The sequence below is a fragment of the Amphiura filiformis genome, chromosome 10 (genome assembly GCF_039555335.1).
Source record: "Amphiura filiformis chromosome 10, Afil_fr2py, whole genome shotgun sequence".
NCBI lineage: Eukaryota > Metazoa > Echinodermata > Ophiuroidea > Amphilepidida > Amphiuridae > Amphiura > Amphiura filiformis.
In genome coordinates, this window is record NC_092637.1 from 56,039,362 (window position 1) to 56,054,707 (window position 15,346).

Sequence of the window (15,346 nt, forward strand, 5' to 3'; positions counted from 1 at the left end):
TCGTCAAATGCAAAACAATGATTGCTACGGTGTTTCTGGAGGTATCCAATTTAATTGTCGCAAGATTGTTATCTTAAGCTTAAGTGGCAAAGTTTTGTCAATTAACTTTTAAATGCTAAAAACTAATAAGATTACCTGTCTCCGAAGGGAATCTTATATCGAACCACTACACTCATATTTTATGTTATAATTTACTTTTGGGACCAATTCAGAGACCGATCTCAGAGCATGAACAATATCACAAACTATGAAATGTTCTGTAGATGACTGCAGCAGTGGTGCTCGTCTAGAGCGTGAAACAGTGGCTCTACTGATGGTTGCGCTGGTAATCCACCAAGGAATTATTTCTCAGAGATGACAAAATGATTGTGAAAACTGAGAGCAGCATCGATCATAATGAATATACGCTTTAAATATATACAAAAAGTATCCTTACCCTTGGAAAAATAATCACAATTCCCAAACTGAACCATGTTGGAATAAATGTGTCTGCACATTATGACACAACATTTAATCCAATGTGACCTCAAGAAGCAAAGTTACAAGCAATAGACAAAAGTCCAGTTTTCAAAGTGACAAACTGGCCTATACAAGGCGCAAAAAGATTCCAACAACCGCAACAAAGAGACAAGCTTTATTTAAAGCAGTTTTTATTTCAGTTTTTACTTCTCTGTACTTTTCATAACTTTCGTTTTATTTGTCAGTTCTTTTGTTTCAGTTATCTTTTGTTCCTTTTGTTTTAAATTAAAGACACGCATAAATTAGCCATTCACCACTCTCACTCAAACCAGCTGTCTGGTCCGTGGAGTTTTGAATAGGCCAGTTTTTCAATTTTAAAACTGGACTTTCGTCTTATCAAACAAATGCTTGCCACTTTGCTTCTTGAAGTCACATTGGATTCAATGGGGTGTCTGAATTTGCCTGATGAGATAAATTTACCCAAATATGGTTTAGATATTTCTTCCAAGTGTAAGGATACTTTTTGGCGCAGTACTGTAACTAGCAATATGACCATGTGATTGGACAATTTGGCGTTAGAGTTCGGGAGTGAAACATATTTTTTTTCTTGAAATGGAGCAATGCAGATGCCTCCTTCAAAAATAAGCTAATAACAACGTATTCATCTGTACGGATTTCCCCCATTTTCTTTTCCTCCTATTTTTTGTACATTGTCTAGCCCTCAAAACCGTCATGAATTTTCATCAACTTCGTGTGAAAGACAGAGCGAGAGAAAAGATCAGCGTGTTGTCAAAAGTAGCTTTTGGCACCTCAACAAGCCAATTGGTATTGCTTTAAGCACCATGCCCAGTATACAATGTAATACAATCACATCACACGTAGACGGATCTAAAGGAATCACATACCCCATTCTCACTTCTCTCTTTTCTTGAAGACTATAGGAATGTTTCACAGCTCTCTGTGTACGATGTAAATGTTATTACTCCGTGTTATTATGTTAGGGAAATACATCTTGGTTTAGGCTTCTTCTTGAGTGCAACTTATACCGCGGCAATTGTACTTTAAGGTATTCGTGCAATCCGGGTTATGTGGCTGCTAGACACTGATAACCTTTTACACGGGAACGTTGATTTAACAAAATGATTACAACGACATTTTACTTGCAAACTTGAAAAAAAATGTTTTTAAAGGACATGGCTTCATCTTTTTAGTAAATGTTGAGAAATCTTATACCTATATTATACATGTATTAAAAATAGTAGAATATGTTGGATGACCGTCTTCTTTCAACATTTGTGACATGATCAAGGGGAATGAGTCACATGTCGACCCTGGTCAAAAATGAGTTTTACATATTTTCTATAGAAAACATTTAGAGCTTTCAGAAATTGAAAACCCTATGTTGATACGACTTTTCTTTACGAAGTTAGGTCAATTTATCAACCGCCGAAAACAATATAAAACAAAAGAATTTTAACGATTTCTTTGCCAATATCTCAAAATCGATATTAGCGACATCCGACTTATTTCCCTTGATCGTGTCACATTTGTTGTTTGTTTGCTTGTTTTTTTGTGTGTTTTTTTCAGGTGAGCTTATTTCTCGCAGCAAGAATGAGTTTCTCGAAAGCCACTAAGCTACAGATTGCGGTCATGCGTACGTCAATATGACCTTCCTTTGAGAAGAAGATATAAGATTCGATACAACTGTGCGAAGAAAAGTGGTGAATCATCTCCCTTTGAGAGGAATACGTAGGATTCGGTGTACGGGAAAAGCTGGTAATCACCCCTATCACCTATCTTTGAGAAGATTTAAATAGGATTTGGTGTGTGGATAAAGGCGGGCACACTCCCCTTTGAGAAGAAGATATAGGAATCGGTTCAAGTGTGCGGAGAAAGGCGGGTAATCTCCTATCGTTGAGAAGATCTAAATAGGATTTGGTGTGTGGATAAAAACACATCCCTTTGAGAAGAAGATGTAGAACTAGGTCTAAGTGTTTGGAGAAAAGTGAGTACACCTCCCTTGTTGAAGAAGATGTAGGATTCGGTGTGCGGCACATTCCTTTGAGAAGATGTAGAAAGGCGGGTACACCTCCCTTTGAGAAGACGATGTATGACTCGGTGCAAGAGTGCGAAAAAGCGGGTACACCTCCTTTTGAGAAGACGATGCAGGATTCGGTGTGTGGCACATTCCTTTGAGAAGATGTAGAAAGGCGGGTACACCTTACTTTGAGAAGACGGTGTATGATTCGGTGCAAAGGGTGCGAAAAAAAGCGGGCACACCTCCTTTTGAGAAGACGATACAGGATTCGGTGTGCGGAGAGAAGCGGCGAATCACCTTCATTTATGAAGAAGATGTAGGATTTGGTTCAAATGTACGGAGAAAAGCGGGCACACCTCACTTTGAGAAGAATATGTAGGATTTGGTGTGCGGCACCTCCCTTTGAAAATAAAATGTAGAAAAGCGGATACACCTGTCTTTGAGAAGAAGACGTAGGATTCGGTGTGCTGCACCTCCCTTTGAGAAGAAGATATAGAGAGAAGACGATGTAGGATTAGGTTCAAGAGTGCGGAGAAAAGCGCGTACAACTCGCTTTCAGAAGAAGATGTAGGAATATGTTCAAATGTGCGGAGAAAAGCGGGTAATCAGTGCCGTCGACAAGGGGGTGGGAGTGGAGGTAAGGGGGTGTGTTACCCCTGGGCCAGGGGCCCTAAGGTGTCCGTAAAAAAGAAAGCATATCTGAACGGGACAATACACGCAAAGTAAAAAGACGTCAGGGGCTCAGAACAATTTTATTCCGATCATTTTATTCCGGGCCCGTAATGGCTCTCGGCGGCATTGCGGTTAATCAAGAATTCAAGATTACATAGCCTACATTTCATTACTGATTGGCGTGGATTAACTATAAAAAGTTCTTGCATTCTCTGTCATGAATGCACAGAGTTTTTAACTTCTTTTTGACTCTAAAAGTTACCCTCTAAAAGAATGATGCATCTCACAAGCAAGAACAGTGGAACAGTGTTTCATTGGACAATATACTAAACTAAGAGCAACACATATGCACAATTATAATTATTTATTTACTCAGTTAATACTCGTACATGTGGCTGAACGGGGAGTAAAATTTAACACGGACCTTTTCACCTCTTTTCACACAGGTCGAGAACTAGAATCTCTTTGCCAATCTCTCACGTCAAGTAGATACTAACTTAAAATTGACCCATTCCCTCTTGTCAAAATCCTTACCCAGAAACACATGGCTTGGCACGTTAGCTAAAATAAACTACATACAAGTATCAACTAGACAACTGTATCCATCTCGCTACTTTCAATACAGTCAATACAGTGTCCCCGTGTAACACGATCATTATAAAATATATCAGTCTATCATAAAAATCACTTTGTTGAGAGCTCACTCATGCAATCAGACAGCCACCAAAAATGAGAAACTTATCTTTCTCGTGAGTTGTTTGATGCGAAAGCGGAGTATATCATGACAGTAGAGAGAATCCACCGGGGACCATTAGCGCTGATTGTAGCCATATATACGTATTTTCATCTAGGGCTATTGTGTATTCGTAGTGTGTAGCGGGGTATACTCTTACAACAATGATTGAAAAAAGCTTTCTTAAGACGGAAATTATACCCCGATCTTATTTTTTTTTTACTTCTTACATCAAGTAGGTCGAGATATTACAAAATTATTGGGACAATATTATAAATATTTGTACTATTTTACTGTGATAGTTGTTGATATGACTGCACTTGATTTTTTTTGACAGACAAACAAGTAAACTTTACCAAGTTTAATTTATTGAAAAAGTTGCATAGGTGCTTGTCAGATTTAATAGATTTGAATAACAAAAATATATATATTATGTGATGCGATCAAGCAAAATCAGCCGGAACTCGGAAATATTACATTTTCAGTTTCTTATAGGATAGTAAGAGGCATTTACAAAACTGCATTTTGCAGAAAACCCCAATGACATTGAACAACCAGTTCCAAAGATATGAGCAATTAAAGAGTTTCCAAAACAAAAGAAAAACAAAAGGAAATATATCCTTTGCTTGGGTGTATCTCAAAATCAATATTTCCGAGTTCCGACTGATTTTGCTTGATCGCATCACATATATATATATATTTCTTTACCTTTATATATAAAATAAACAATAAATGGTCAATATCGCATCTGCAGATTTCACACAATCGCAGTACCCAGCAAACACAAAACGTGTTAAAAACGTTTTAAACAGCAAACAAGGGAAGAGGCCTACGTATCATACACTGGAACATGGAAACATTACAAACTAGCGCACGAGATCAAGTTAAGGATGCTTAATCGTATTCTTTATATCAATATACAGGGGAAAGAAGAATTACGCATCGCACACTAGCACAACAGTACTGTTTACCCCGCATGACTGCTCATATCCATAAGTACCAGATTTGAGTCCTGTTTATCAGGGACAGTCTGTGTAGCTCAGTGGTAAGAGCGCTCGCCCGACAAGCGAGAGGTCTGGGGTTCGAGTCCCCGCACAGGCAGGTATGTCCGGAGTTTTTACTCTGGTATATATGCATGTAATGTTTCCATTTGTAAATTCATGTTTAATTGTGCTAGTGTGCGATGCGCAATTCTTCTTTCCCCTGTATATTGATATATTAAGAATACGATTAAGCATCATTAACTTGATCTCGTGCGCTAGTTTTGAATGTTTCCATGTTCCAGTGTATGATGCGTAGGCTTCTTCCCTTGTTTGCATGATTATTTTAGGCCGGCGGGTAAGCATCATTAATTGATCTCGTACACTGGTATGTAATGTGTTGTTTGTACTGTTTACCCCGCTTGACTGCTCATATCCATAAGTACCAGACTTGAGTCCTGTTTATCAGGGACAGTCTATGTAGCTCAGTAGTAAGAGCGCTCGCCCGACAAGCGAGAGGTCTGGGGTTCGAGTCCCCGCACAGGCAGTTATGTCCGGAGTTTTTACTCTGGTATATCTGCCTATGCATGTAATGTTTCCATTTGTAAATTCATGTTTAATTGTGCTAGTGTGCGATGCGTAATTTGTCTTTCCCCTGTTTTAAACAGGTTATATTTTGGGCTTTTGGTTTTGGTAAAAATGTTTTAATAACATCAAATGTCGTGTTATATAAAGGTCATGAAAACGTTTTAAAACGTTATGTACGAAAACACACTACAAAAATATTTTTAAAATGTATTCATAAAGTTATTGAAACATATTTTCGGCAAACATTTTTTTTTTTTTATTTTGTCAACACTTAAATAACGATAATTTAGAATGTTTGCAGTAAGTTATCAAGAAATATTTTTGAATGTTATGAGAACGTTTTATACCCTTTATATATCCTTTATATACCCTTTATATAACACAACATTTAAAACGTTTTCTGGCAATATTTTCTTATCCCTTTGCGAATGATGTCAAAAACATTTTGTGTTTGCTGGATAAACATCCTTTTGATTTCAATGATAATTTTTAGTGTCGTCTGTAGCTTGCTATTATAGGGAATGGCAATTGTTAGCGGGGTTAATATTTCAGCTCTTGATACAATTCATATGAAATCAACACCAACATATCCGCTATGACTGTGAATATGGATTTATGAAATATAATATTTAGCAGATTCGAATCATACCCTGAGATGCTTTATTGATAAGACTTTGACCATATGAGAATAGCCTAACAGAATGTACTTAACCGAATGTTTGAATGCGATCTATCTTGAAAAAAACCTGAAATTGGTCCCAAAAAATAAAAAGTGCTGTAAACATTTGAAAAAAAGTATACACATGTGTGTTAAGTTTACATTACTTTGATATAATGTAGTTTTATGAATTTGAAACAAATAGAAAAATAAGAAGAAAAGATATTATTGAAATAGAATATCATTCTACCAGGCTGCCTTCTAAGTTAAAACGCAGTGTACTGAATTTTACCAGAACTTATATAATACAAAGACTTTTCAATCTGTTCGAAGAACTTTCAATTTTACTCTGCTGATATAAGTTGGTAAAGTTTACTTGTTTGTCAAAACTTTAAAGTGCAGTCATATTAACAAATAGAACAAATCTAAAATAAAGTATGCACAAAAAGTAACGCAGCTGTTATAAATACGTCTATAGCTTCAGAACTAATGATTGTTTCCACAATATTTCAACATGGGAAGAAGGATGATGTATTTACGCGCAACCCCATTTGTCAAATGTCGTTCAATAATAAAAACACGGTAGTGAAAGAAAAATACCCGAATTTAAAAGTTGCAGTTTACAGCTATCAATGGTTATTACGCAAGCATTGAGGCACGTAAAACCCTCCATTTATCTTCGCGCTGACTTCAAATCAATACAATTAGCTGCAACTTTTAAATTTGGGTAGTTGTGTTTAAAAACACTGCTGTGTTGTTAATATTGAACGAAGTTGGACAAATAGGGGTATCAAAATGTGCGTAAATAAATCATCCTTCTTTCTATGTTGAAACATTGTGAACACAATTATTAGTTCTGACGCTATAGGCTTATATATAACAGCTGCGTTACTTTTTGTGCAGGCTTTAGTTCAAATATTCCTATTAATGTTGAAATATCTCGACTAACGTGATGTAAGACCTAAAAGGATTGAGGTATGATGAACGTCTTAATATACACCGCTACACACTAAGAACACACAATGGCCCAAACGTGGAAATGAAAATACGAACATGTGGCTACAATCAGCGCTAATGGACCCCACTTGTTTCAATCTACTGTCATGATATGCCCCGCTTTGAAACAACTCACGAGAAAAATAAGGTTCTCATTTTCTGGTATCTGTGTGATTGCATGAGTGAGCGCACAACGAAGTGATTTTTATTATTGACTGATCTATATATTTGAAAATGATCGTGTTTCATGGGGAAACCTAATAGCCCACCGCGAGATGGGCACCGTTTTCTGCTAGATATATGTATAGTTTGTTTCAGCTGCCAAGTCATGTCTGCCTATAGGCAAGGATCTCTGTCCAGTGGGGAATGTTTTAATTTTAAATTTCCTATAGTTGAAGTCACAACATGGCGTAGTGATTTAAGTTCTCGCTTCTGATTTACAAAGATGTCAACATGTTAATCCGGACTAAGCCACAGTCATGTGTATTGGCTGGATTTTATTATAATCGAAGACCAGAGCGCAAGAAGACCGTAAGTCCACTTGGCCCCTCAGTATGTGTACACTAAAGTTGCGTATAGTTTGGTAATGTTTTATACGTGTTCAGGGGCAAAGTGGACTTACGGTCTTCTTGCGCTCAGGTCTTCAATTGAATTCTGCAGACTTTTGGTCAGGTAAACCACATTTTCAAATGAAATTTTATCTAAATTTGTCTTTTGTCGAGGAGGTTACGAGATTGCTCCTGTATTTAGAGGGACGCTTTTAGATGGAAAATGCGTTACCGCATTAGTTTTTAACACCTGCGAGGATATAACTCCTGAATGGGTTCGAACCCGCAATATTGCGATCGCAAGTCAGAAGCCATAATCGTTAGACCACCTTATATAAACGGTTTGCTTGTAAGATTAGAAGTGTCATGTAAAGCGATTTATTGAGTGAAGCAGTGTTCATATCAAACAACGATAATTTTAATTATTAAATTTGATTAAAATTCTCGAAGATATACCAATAAAACACTATTTGTAATAGCGAATGATATATACCAATATGTCCTCAATTTTAATGATCATGTTAATGTTTATAATGCTTTACGTTAATTTGTTATGTTGCGTTTTTCGCCATGATCGTCACATGAGAGTGTTTTTTTAAATAGTTACACGGGTGTATGATCACGGCGTTTGGAAATCGGAAGCTTTCTAATGATATAGAAGTTTCAATTTAAAATTACAACAACTTTTAGCCTATTGTATCATTTACCATAATTAGCCACACTAGCTTATAACATCTGCAATCAGTTTAATGTGACGGTCAAAACCGTTATGCTTGACCACATTTTAAGATATCTTATATTGCTAGTTAATTGATAACATTTGACAGAAGCAACGAGTGTTCCGTACTAACAACTTTCATATAATAATTTAGACACGTGTATCATGATATATAAGAAGGGGATAAAAGGAAGATTTGAAAAAAGGGTAAATATATCAACAAATAATAAATAGCAAGTCAATAAAAGTTATGTTACAACAGAAAAGGAGGTGGCAAGTACGTGGTATTCAAACCTTGAGAGTGGTCAAGATCATCCTTATTTTACATAATGTATGTAATACTATGGACAACGTTCGTGTAAGGGTAAGCTTTCGTCTGATTTTATCACTGCGATCACCAAGTTAAGCTGCTAAGCCAAAACATGAATTACATTGTCCAAAGTTGTTTTTAAGATGTGGAACCATTTTGAATTTGAACCCAAGTACCCCAAGTGACCACTAGTGGTCACTAAATGTCACACAGGGGTAAAATTCAATTGAATGATATATCAAATTATTTGTCTGATCATAAGGATTTAAAAAATGTATCTACAACCTCTCGTTATAGTGTTATTCTACCAAAAAAAAACCCTCATTTATGGTCACAATTGCCCATTTTTGTATATATTGTTTTGAATTTTGGGAAAGTGGTGGCAAAGTGTTTGTTTAGCTGTATGGAATCTGAAAAACAATAGTTTTGCATATACTAAGATGGAGGGGAAAATATCATTTGTCAAGTTGAAATGTTTACCCCTGTACAACCAAAAGTAAGTTATCATGAACCAAAGTTAGGTTTTTGTAGAACAAATCCATAACAATATGTCGTAGATAGCACAAATAAATGTATTTCTCCGATTTCAATGTTTAAGGTTATTAATTATTTTAAATTGTTGTGATTTGGTAGTTCACAGCATCTTACGAATGGTAGTGAGCTTTGGCAAAACCTGCATAGCTCAATTCATAGCGAGTGTGTAGAAGAATTAAAATATCACAGATATACTTTTATAGGTGCTGCGGTTCTTGAGTTACGTTGTAAATAGTGCTGAAACAACAACACTTTTGTAAAACGTACATAACTCATTAACAACAATAAATTAAGCAAGTTTGCAAAGTATACGATTTGTAGAATGAACTTTTGCAAAACATCAAGGTGTTAATTTTCAATAATATATTGATCTAGATAATGAAAATCGATTTTAGGTTGCTTCGACCAACAATACCTCGTCTACCCTTAACTAGGTCATGTTGTGCTATATCAATACGCAATAACAATCAAGTACTGACAAATTAAATCAACAGTCTTATCCAACTTCAGTTTGCCACTTTCAAAACATTATTCATATCACGTATGCCGTGGAGAGAACATAATTATGGCGATAGTGTACCTTCTTACATTTAGTACGACGTCCAACTCGCGATTTGACCGTTAAAGGTCAAGTTTTTACGATGCGAACTTCGCATTGACGAACTGAGCCCTCGTGGGTATCAAGATCGATATATTTTCGCGCGTCATAAGCGGGTTTACTTCTCTAATCGATTCTAAAAGGTCAGATTGATTGTTTTAAACCGGGTTTGTTTTAAAATAAACCTAGTTATAGGAACTTTCTTAATATATATCTGGGATTAACCTTGCTAATCCGGTTAGGAAAATATCATCCCCAGCAGCGGCGTCCTTGACTGTACTGGTAAGTGGTATTTTACGATTGTTTACGCTAAGTTGATTAGAATATTTCTTGTCTTATCCCTGTGAGCCTAAATTACATGCATGCATTTGTTTCATTAGTATTTTAGGCAACTTTTGATTGTAAAACCGTTAATGAGCAAGATACGGATTGTAGAGAAAAGTGTCTCAAAATTGGAGCAAAATTCGGCACACGTGCATGACATGTGCGCTTGCGATATGCTCTTTCACATGTGTTGTCAGTGCACGAATATGGCGATTCGCCGAACAACGATTGTACTGTAACATGATTGGTAAGCTTATACATGTATTAAATAGCCATAAACTCACTGCTGCATTACATCAGGTATTGTCATGATTGTTTATTCGTAATTTACAATGCTGATCCTGATGGCCATTATGTCAATTTTTCGATAATTCTGTCGGGTCAATGACAAGTTCTGAATGTCGAATGTCAATCAAACTCAAACAAATTCAACATATTTATACCAATTCATGAATTACCATGTCCATGTATTATGATACGAGACAAGATCCCAGCATAGCATTCAGCTGCTATGACCTAAATCCTAATTTTACTGACTTTTCATTTGGTTTGCTCTTGCCGTCTTGGACTTCATGACTTGGTACAATATTCGAGAAATCTACAATGTATCTACATGTACTGTCAAGTGACGTGTGTACAACTCCTGTTACTTTCGTATTCGGTGACCGTTTGTAATACAAGTAGACAATTCAATTCATTCAATCGTCACCAATTTTCAAATATATTAAATTTAAAACAATTCTTTGTGAAGTTATTGAAATAACGTTTTGACTGTTTTAATTATGTTTTCATTATAAATGTCACAAAGTATTAAAGGCCTATTCAGTGATCCCAGCGAAAGTGTAAAAAAATTAAAATTGTTTATAAATTGCTTTAAAAGTGAAGGATAAGGCATTCAAATTGTCATTTGGTATTTTTGAAATGAAAAATTTTGCAAAAAACAAAAAGCAAACAGCAATATTGAAGAAGTTGAAGCCCCATTCAAATACATGTAGCTAATTTCTGTACTGAGAGTACAGAAATTACAGATTCATGTAAATGCCTTTATTTTGTCGTAAATACACAGCTTTCGGCTGAACCACTAGCAGGCTATGTCACTATGTCAGCACATCTATGACAATGACAAAGGTACCAAAATCTGAATTTTGATGATTTTTACTATCGTCCGGATGAGCAAATCACTGAATAGGCCTTTAATATTGATAATTTACAACCTGTTTAACCTCTCCATATATTCATACATTGCTCACCTGTGTTTTCATATCATATTTTGTTATGAAAAATGATTATAATTTATGGAGCAACAATTTCTTTTATTCCGGTTGAACTTCAGTAATAATGTAGTTTAACAACTTCTCAGTTGGACTAATTGAAGAGGGCGTGTTGGTTACTTTGCCGTCGCATTCAAGTGTGCTTCATTTTTATTCTAAAATGCTATTGTGGTCGCGTGTATCAGATGAAATTGATACACAACTTGCTGGCGCAAGTTATCAACGTACACTGTATGTATGGCTACTGACGCAAGTTATGGTTACCGATGCATACCAACGCAAACATTTTTTTATTTTTTTTTTCTTTCCTAATTTTTGTTTCTTGCGCCAACAATTTTTTTCTTGACAACTTTTAGTTAAAGGGAGTCTCGGGGATCATAACATTCAGGGCTCCCACGGTCCTTGAAAGTCCTTGAATTTGAAAACGCCTTTTCAAGGCCTTTAAAGTCCTGGAAAACTGCACACAGTCCTTGAAAGTCCTTGCAAGTTGCATTGATTTGTGGAAGCCCCACAAGAAACAAACTGGGAAGTTGGTATGCATGGAGAAAAATGTATCACTGTTAAAAAATAAAAGGTGCAAGGTACTATATTAACCATCTATCTCTGTTTTGTTTTTGTCTTGCAGATGGAAAGGTTTGTACATATGGAGTTCATTTGACTCAACACAATTTAAGGCATAGTGCCATGCTTACAACCTACACATTCGTGGAAACTCATGTTGTGAAGCTGGAGGAATACTGCCTTCCTTTTTATTGATTTGATTTACGGTGGCATGATGGCCAATGCTTGCAACCAATGACGTGTGGTGTGAAGCTGGATCAAATGTGCCACCTTTTTTATTTGATTCACAATGGTATAAACTATGCCCAATGCTTGCAACCAATAAAGTGATGTGAAGCTTGAGATACAACTATGCCACCTTATTATACTAACCAGTGATTGGAAAATAGCTGCCACACTAGTGAGATGTTTGACATTTTCAGTATATTAACTCACTTTGGGTCACAATGATAGGTACATAGATGGGGTACAGAGCTTAAAGGATGGGGTATGAGCATTTGGACAGTATTTTGTGGGACATGAGCAGGGACAAACGATTTGCGCGGAACTTTTTTCCGCGCAATCTCCACCAATTGGCTATTTTTTTCCTATGGGCATTTGCATTGAAAAAAAAGTTCCGCACAATCTCCGCGCAATTGGCCATTTTTTTTCTCGCAAATCATTTGTCCCTGGACATGAGAGCACATCAGACATCGAATTGCATTTTGAATACGAAGAATGTCGTTCTGATATCAAATAATTTTGATTTTTTTTTTTGAAATTTGCAATTTTTAAAAAATCTGATGATGTACTTAAACTTAAAGTGTATGTAGCTGGGATGAAAACCCAACGATAAATTGAAAATTTTTTGTCCTTTCGTATTGAAGATACAGATTTTTCCCCAAAACACACAAAAAAATATATGTCTTTTGGGCAAAAATGTATGTCTCCAAATATGAGAAGTCAAAATTTTCAATGGATCGTCTGCTTTTCCTTCCAGCTACATACATTTTAAGTACATATAACTAGATTTATAAAGTTAACATCAAGGACTGTTATATCAAAATTTTTTAAAATATCAAATTTTGTCATAACATTTGTATTATATCGCGAATTTTAAAAATGAAAATTATTTGATATCAGAATGACATTCTTCGTACTCAGAATTCAATTTGATATGTCTGATGTGCTCTCATATCCCACGAATAATACTGTCCAAACGCTCATTCCAGAGCCCTTAAGGTCCATATACTCCAAATATTTGATATAGAAGATTCCTTCAACAAGTATTTGTTATGCAATCTATTTCAATTCCCCCCGGTACATGTAATTCTATCTTTTAACAAAATAATGTTAGTTGACCGAAAATCAAAATTTATGTTGGTTGATTGATATATATTATTGATTTTACATAATCAAACATTCATTATAAATTAAACCTTTGGCTGCAATAGAATAGGATTTTATTAAATAACAAATACAATGTTGCATCAAATATTCTATGTCAAATAAAAAGTAATTGTTAAATTTATTGTTTGTCTTTCAAAATTTATTTAGTGATAATTACAAATATTTATTATTATTTTTGTGTATAATGTACTTTATGAGATTATATACCGGGGTAATTTATGTTGCAAAATACAGGAAACTTGTTAACACGAAATTGCTGGGGCTAATGAATTAAGTTTGTGGCATCATGAGTTTATTTATAAACTTGAGACTCTAAAATCACTGTTATCAGACATTTTGGTTAAGAGTGTGTTAACAAGTTTCCACTGTATAAAAACTTTTCAGATCTATTGTTTTATATATTATTAGAATTAATTTCACTTGCACATTAGTCTTGTTATTACTAATATATAATTTACACTAACAAATCATAAAGAATCATACGTGCCAAATTAAGTTATATGATTTGAAAGCTCTCAATTTTTGGTTTGATTTATTTCAGAAATTCATTAAACAAAATTAATTTAATACCTTATTATACATGTATATAGCTAATTTCTTTAGGCAAATGCATTTTTTAAATTTCAGAATCCAAAATCCATTCCATATAAAATTTTTTAAATCAATTTGAAGTGCTGGAATACAATACAATGTTTACACCAAATTGTGGTTTCATCAAATTACAAATCCCTAAATATCTAAATGAGAGCAAGGAGTAATTTAGAAATGGAGAGGGGTGGGATGGTAAAACAGGAATGGGAAGGAATGGTAAGACTAGAGGGGATCAATGGGTAGGGATGGTAAGACAGGAAAATAGTGAGGAATGGTACGACGAATGGGGAGGATGCTGCAACAGGAATGGGGAGGGATGGTGTGACAGGAATGGGTAGGGATGGTACGACAGGGATGGTACGACAGGAATGGGGAGGGATGGTGTGACAGGAATGGGTAGGGATGGTACGACAGGGATGGTACGACAGGAATGGGGAGGGATGGTGTGACAGGAATGGGTAGGGATGGTACGACAGGGATGGTACGACAGGAATGGGGAGGGATGGTAAGACAGTAATCAATGGAAATGGATTGTAAGATAGAAATGGAGAAGGGTAATATAGAAATGGAGAGGGTAAGACACAATTCACCTTTCGGGAAATACCATAAGCCTTTGTGGGTAGACCTCTGATGTTGTCATGCCGATGTACACATTGTTACTGCGCACTTCATGGCTTTCAAATGCACAGTAACGATGTTCGCTAAATGATGTACACATTGGCGTGGTGTCAAAGGACCACATCTCAGGTCTACATGCAAAGGCTTATGGGATTTACCAAAAATGTGAATTGGATAGGTGTACATGGAGGGTATGACAATGAAGACTCATTTCAGAAAAAGTGTTTGTTTTATATGTGGTGCATAATTCGTCGTCCGTATTCCATAGTGGCGTATAGTAGGGCGCCGCGAATAAACAACTTTTCGAGAAAATCGGGTTTGAAGAAATGCCAATTTAAAATCGAGTTGTGTAAATCAGACATTCATTATATTTTGTAAATGATGTGAAATTTCTGTAGTAAACTAAATAGATTTTATTGTTATATATTTTCAAAAGAAATAAATACATACTATTGCTGGCAAACTGAAAATAAAACTATACGTCACTATGGAAAACGAACAATACGCAATACCCTAACCTAACGTTAACCGTACGCCACCTCGGTCGCCGTGTAATCCCTATGGCGTTACTTTTCGTCGTTCGTATTCCATAGTGGCGTATAGGTCCGATACGCATACGCCACTATGACATACGATGTTTTTCATTTTGCCGATATTTCATAATTATAAAATGTGTATAAAAAGTGGCGTATGGTCGATACGCCACTATGGAATACAAGAAATGTCACTTTGTAACTATACGCCACATTTAATTAATTAA

The 15,346-nt window shown here is 35.7% G+C and overlaps 1 protein-coding gene, 1 long non-coding RNA gene and 1 other non-coding gene across 4 annotated transcripts in view; 2 read left to right on the top strand and 1 right to left on the bottom strand.

Moving 5' to 3' along the window:
• Nucleotides 1-15,346, bottom strand: part of LOC140163051 (uncharacterized) — a 396,194-nt gene that overhangs the window by 39,921 nt on the left and 340,927 nt on the right. The window lies entirely within an intron of this gene.
• Nucleotides 4,931-5,003, top strand: Trnav-gac (transfer RNA valine (anticodon GAC)). Its single transcript has one exon. It is a non-coding gene; the product is annotated as a tRNA-Val (tRNA).
• Nucleotides 14,027-14,740, top strand: LOC140163050 (uncharacterized). The gene is made up of 2 exons (XR_011860396.1): nucleotides 14,027-14,152; nucleotides 14,542-14,740. It is a non-coding gene; the product is annotated as an uncharacterized lncRNA (long non-coding RNA).